This window comes from Ruditapes philippinarum, unplaced genomic scaffold, assembly GCF_026571515.1.
Source record: "Ruditapes philippinarum isolate M1 unplaced genomic scaffold, ASM2657151v2 ctg7_1_1_1_1, whole genome shotgun sequence".
Taxonomy (NCBI): domain Eukaryota; kingdom Metazoa; phylum Mollusca; class Bivalvia; order Venerida; family Veneridae; genus Ruditapes; species Ruditapes philippinarum.
The window spans coordinates 116,269-122,984 of NW_026856668.1; positions in this window are offsets into that span (position 1 = coordinate 116,269).

The following is a 6,716-nucleotide window of genomic DNA, read 5'->3' on the forward strand; positions in this document are numbered from 1 at the left end:
ATTGTATGTATGTCTGTCATGTTTATATGATCATACCTGGGACCTGTAAATCATCAAAACAAACTTTCAGACCTATTAGTATTGGTAAAATAGAATTTGTTACCAACGTCCCCGCCTAAGGGAAGTTTTAAATGAAGCACAACATTGTGCTATTTCAAAAGATGGAGCTATTGATCTGAACTTACAGTGCACAATTTTGATCAATGCATGTTCTGCACATGCAAGTAACAGTAAAGAATCAAAGAAATACATTGTATAATAAAATAACTCCTGTATACGTGTTAACAGAAATACATTTGTATACTTATCTTGGATAATTACTATTTCATAGCCACAAAATGTGACCAATGCAAAATTAATACAGGTTATTGTCTGTTTCAGGGTATATTTCGTGTCCAGTCACAAATTGTGTTATTATTGTTAATATTTTGGGCCCAATTTTTTTGAAAACCCTTTATTTTGATAAAATTATATACCGCACCCCAAAAAATAACCCAAAAAAAAAAAAAAAAAAAAAAAAAAAAAAAAAAAAAAAGGGGAAAAAATAAGGGGTTTTTTTAAGGGGAAAGGTTTTTTTTTTCTTGGGGGGGGCTGTTGCATACGACACATGGGCCCTTTTTTTGAAGTAATTTCAAATTCCCCTTTATAGAGGGAAAAAAGTTTTTGGACCGGACACCAAAAAGAATCCCTCAAAAAGATATGTTACCATTTTTTCACCAAAAAAGAAATTTACTTAAAGAAGGCGGGCTGTGTGTGCGTAAAAAACATCACCTTACTTTTGAACATTTGTCCAAGAAATTTAAAAAAACCCTTTATCTATTTAAGAAGTATTTTATTTAAATGGGTATTTTTGTAGGGAAAAAAAAAAACAGCCTCCTGACAAACATGAACCCAAAAAATTTAACCCCTACGTCAAAAAAAAATGATCAGGCAGTCTTTTAATACAAGCGTTACTAAAATATGTAGATTTAAAAATCTTTTCCATGAAAAAGTAAATTTTTTACAAACCATTTGCCAATTCAAAATGTCCTTTTTTCTTATTTAAAGCAGTATCCCTTTATCTTTTTTCCATCTATAATGTAAAAATGTTTAAAATTAAAAAGTTTAATTTTGGGTGTATTTTTCTTATACAGACCGCTGATACGAACTTATTTGGGTTTCGACATCTGCAACCTGCAAAGCCCAGTTCTGTAATTCATCGGGGTGCGACTTGCATGCCCCGGGGAAAACCTTTGTCCCTTTTTTTTTTTTTTTTTTTTTTTTTTTTAACCTTTTTTGGGAAAAATGACAAAAAATAAAGTTAATTTTTAAGCCCTCTCGTGTGAAGCAATTCAGAGAAACTAGATATTGCCATGCTTATATATAGTAAAGCAAAACCTTTTTACATAATATTTCATATTTATCATTTGTATCAATTTATAAAAGTTACTTGGGCCCTTAAAACATGATCATATTAACTTTCCTTTGACAAAGAAGTTTATTGTGACTTTTTTCCAACAATGGATCTTGGGTGAGTGACCTAGGGTCATCATTGCCCTCTTATTGAAAGAAAAAAAGAGAGATGAATAATTCAGGAAATACAGTTAGTTTATATCTTAACTTATCAAAAACTGTATAAAGGTCAGGCGTTATCATTGATATAATATTAATTGTTTAACTACACATAGATATGATGAGCGCATAGTTAGATATCAAATGCAAACATCATTATCTAGTTATGTTAGATTAAAAGCCATTTTTATACATGTATTTCAAAATATAACTGTATAGGAAGTTTATTATGTGTTAATGGATTACCTTTATACCTTATATTTGCTATTTAAAGCACGTTTTATTGATTTGTTGTCTTCTTATAATTACAGAAAAACAGAAAAATCATGTAGTTTCCTGACAACGGAATTTGATAGGCATCGAGACGAGCTTAAATTCGCAAAATCGGAGATTAAGAATTTGAAAAAGTCCTGCGACAATTTTGAGCACAATTCGAAAAAATTATTTGAAAAAGAAATGGATCTCGACGATAAACTTTCGGAACTAGAAATGAGAGAGATATGAGGGATAACTTACTATTCTATGGCATAGCAGAATGTTGAAAAGGGCAAAAACGAGGACAGTGAAACCCTGGTGAAATCTATTATTTCGGACATTCTGGATATTTCGGACAATGTGACAATCGATCGTGCACACCGGATTGGGCCGCAGCACAACAAAAAGTAAGACCCATTGTAGTGAAGTTTCACTACCCTAAGGAACGCGAGCTCGTTCGAAAGTCTGCCTTCAACAAGAACGCCGCTTAAAAGCCTTGGGATATGACGTAGGAGCACAGCTGCCAAAACGAATTAGAGAGGCAAGGAAACCTTTTATACCCAGCTATGAACGACGCCAAAAAAGCCAACAAAGCAGTGAAATTTGTTGGTTCCAAACTCTTCATCGACGGTGAGGAATTCAAGCTACCAACAACAAGTAGGAAGTCATGAAAGGGAATCACTTAAGGTTGCATTTTGGAAATATTAAATGGACTTAAAAGGAATATTACAGACAGTGACTTTATAGAATTTATCGATTCATTTGATTTGTTTTTCTTAAATGAAACTTGGATTTTCTAAGAAAAGAAACATTAAATTTAGATATTACTGGTATAAGGCATATCATATATATGGAACTAAGGTGAAACAAAAACTCTAGAGACGTTTTAGTGGTGGAATATCTGTGTATTTTAAGACTAAATAGCAAAATATGTTTTCAATAGTTGAAAGTATTGATAACGGAATTATTATGGATAAGAATATTTCAGGTCAGTTGTTTAATTTTAAAAACAGATGTTTATATTTGCCATGTTTACATACCCCCGTCAGATTCCAAAAATATTAAAAACTAATTGATTTTGATTTTTATGACGAGGTAGAAAAGGGTATTTTAAAGTACGAATTGTTAGGTAAAGTCTTCATTTCTTGGAGACTTAATGCTCGTTCCAGCGATAGCTGTGATTTTTTGACTTTTGATAAATATTTAGATAGTGATCAGCCATTTATTGACACTACATCTATCCCGCTTAGAGTAAGCCAAGACCACGTGCTAGATCATAGTGGGCGGAGTTTGCTAGCAATGTGCATTAGCGACAAATTATTTGATAGCCAATGGTAGGCTTGACAGTGATTTAGGTATCGCGGGCTGTTACTTTTACCTCCCGACTAGGTGCAAGTTTAGTTGACTACCTTTTATTGAAAATACCAAGATTTTGATAATGTTTTTAATTTTACGGTTCATGATTTTAATGAATTTTCGGATCATGCTTTGTATATCTTTCGAATTCAGAATTGTTCACACAAATATTGACAAAAAAATAAGGAAATTAATTCTGAATAATGAAATTAATCGAATTGTCTGGGATACAGGTAAAATACCGCTGTTCCGTGATAATCTCATGAATAATCATGATATACTTAGCCGCCTAAACGAATGAAGTGTGCACTCAACCGATTGACTGTACTGTAAACGAATTTTGTAGTTTCATGAAAACGCAAACATACGATGTGTTCGGGAAAACACAACGAGTTACTGTAAACAAAAATAAACGTGACTTCTCAAATAAAAAATGGTTTGATGACAGCTGTTTTACAGCCAAACGAACGTTTAGTGCATGCCGAAACATTTATAACAGAAATAAAAATAACGATAACCGTTGCGCCTATGTTAGCGCGAGAACTAGTTATAATAAAGCAAAAAGAAAGCGCGTCGTAATTATAGAATACAAGAAGGTCGTAGAATTAGTAGCTTGGCGTCCCTCTCAACCGCGTGACTTTTGGAAATCTATTAAGAAGTCATATAAAAAGAAAAACCCCAACCGCAAGTTCTCTGACAATTGATGAGCTACAAAGACATTTCCAAGAAATGTTCGGCGGCGGTTTTAACAAACGATAACGACCAACAAATCCCCGAAAAATTCGAATTCTAATAATATTTCGTTGGATTTAGAAATATCTCATGCAGAAATCCGTGACGCTGTTTTCATGCAAAATAGTAACAAAGCTCCGGGATTAGATAACCTCCCCGCTGAAATTTTTAAATCGACATTTGACATAATCTCTCCCTTTCTCAATAAATTATACAATAAGATTTTTAATGACCATGAATATCCCACCGCATGGGGACAAGGAATTATAACCCCTATATTTAAAAAGGGGTGATATATAAACGTTGCTAAGAACTATCGCGGGGATAACACTGATTAATATAATAGCGAAAAATATAACTCGCAAATATTACTGAATCGTTTGAGTAAATGGTCGAAAGAACATGATAAATTGTCAAACAACCAATTTGGTTTTCAAAAAGGGAAATCTATCACTGACTGTATCTTTATATTAAACGCCGTCATATCTAAGATACTAAACTCCAAGCAAAAAACTCTACTGTATTTTCATCGATTACGAGCAGTGTTTCGATAACAACGACAGGCAATTTTTTGTGGCAAAAGTTGATAAATGAAAATATAAGTAGTAAATTTGTTATGGCGTTAAGATCCATGTTTACTGCGGTGAAGTCATGCGTGCGTTATAATTCAGAAGTCTCTGACTTTCTATCTTCTGACATTGGATTAAAACAAGGAGACCCAGTTCGCCTCTTAATGTTTATGTTCTTCGTAAACGACATCACAAAAAACATTAATAGTAATTTAGATGATGTCATAACAATTGATGACGTCAAACTATTTTTGATATTATACGCGGATGACATGGCTTTATTTGCTACATCACAAAAAATCTCTTCAGTCTATGCTTAACGATGTCGAGAATTACTGCTGCACATGGGTATGAAAATAAATGTTAACAAAACGAAGGCCATGATTTTTGAAAATGGCAGAAGTACTTTCGCAGATTTCTATATATACGGTCAAAAAATTGAAACTGGTGAACTCCTTTAAATATCTCGGTGTCAATTTTTTTTCAAAAATGGTAACTGGGCACGCACACAGAAACAAATTGCCGACCATGCCTCGTTTTTCACTGCATAACTTGTTTTCTATTTTTCGACAAATTGAATTGCCTAACCTCAAAAAAGATTCATTTATTTGATGTGTTAGTTGGATCCGTGCTGAATTTTTTGCTCAAAAATATGGGGTACACATAGAGCCACTGATATTTGAAATGATACACTTAAAATTTTGAGGTATATCCTAGGGGTACGTAAATCAACAAACTTATCAGCTTTGTATGGGGAGCTTGGTAGAGTCCCTTTAAATATTTATCGAAAAATAACTATTTTGAAATATTGGAGAAAACTTATTTCGCATGACAACTTATCGCTAACGTTTAAAACATACAGTGTCTTAAAATTTGACGCGGATAACAATGTCACGTATAGAAACAAAAATTGGGCTTCACATGTAAAAACTATACTCGAAAGAGCATGGTTTCGGTTACGTATGGCTATTAACCAAGTTCTGGATAATGTTACCTTTGAATATGGTAAAAACGTAGAATCCTGGATAATTATAAGCAGTCATGGTATGCAGAAATAAATAATTCTCCGCGATTACAAAGCTATAGTTATTTAAATACACTTTTGAACGCGAGACATATATTGATTGTATACAAGATAGAAAATATATGACAACTTTATCAAAATTTCGGGTATCTGCACATAAGCTATTTATAGAATCCGGACGATATACGAATATTCCGCGAGAGCAACGGTTATGTAAGTCCTGTAACATAAGAGAGTTGAAACAGAGTTTCACTTCTTGATGTGTGTCCTAGATATAGGGAGCTTAGAAAAAAGTTTTTAAAGGGATATTTCTGTAGGTGGCCGACAATTAATAAATTTGAATCTTTATTAAATTCTAAATCGAAAATAGAGCTAAACAACCTTTCGAAGTTTTTATATTTTGCAAATAATGAGAGAATATCTTGATGATGTAGTATCAATTAATATCATATTAACATCTTGGTGTAGTGTCAATATCATATTTAAGACATTTTGTGCAACCTGCTATTTCCTAAGTATTTTAAGACCTTTCAGGAAATAGTGTTTATATTATATTTTCATTCCATGTCAGATCTCATTTTCATGAATGTATATATATGTTTTGTTTTGCTATAAACATTGTAATAATGTTTTATTTGCAATAAAGTTATTTGTATTGTATTTGTATAATTATATCTTTACAATAAACAATTAAATAAATAATTTCAAAGATGTTGAAACAAGTAATATCACGCAACCACATTTAATAACGGAATGTATAAGCATGATTGTATGTGCATTTATTGATATTTCAGCTCAACCACTTGACCCGAAGGAAGACAATAATACCTTCATTCAATAAAGAATGCTCTTTAATTACGAATGACAAAATTAAATAAAAGGCGAGGAAATAGCATTAACTAAACTGTGTAAATTTCGTTATAATTATCGGATAAATATACCCCATCCACTTTGACAAAATATATATATATACAGATATTTTTTATTATGTTTTTGTTAAACACATAATGTTAATTGAATGTCAAATACAAAATAAGAAATAAAGTGATTTGTTTTAATATTGTACAAAGAGTTTAAAACCAACTTAGAGAAATATGTAAAAAATTGGATATTTTACTTGTTATTCTTAAAGATAATTGTTTGAAAAACAACCTAAAAACTTTTCCTTCATTGTGATAAACATGTACTTTTATTATTTTCTGATATGTTTAAACATTTTTTTCTCGAAA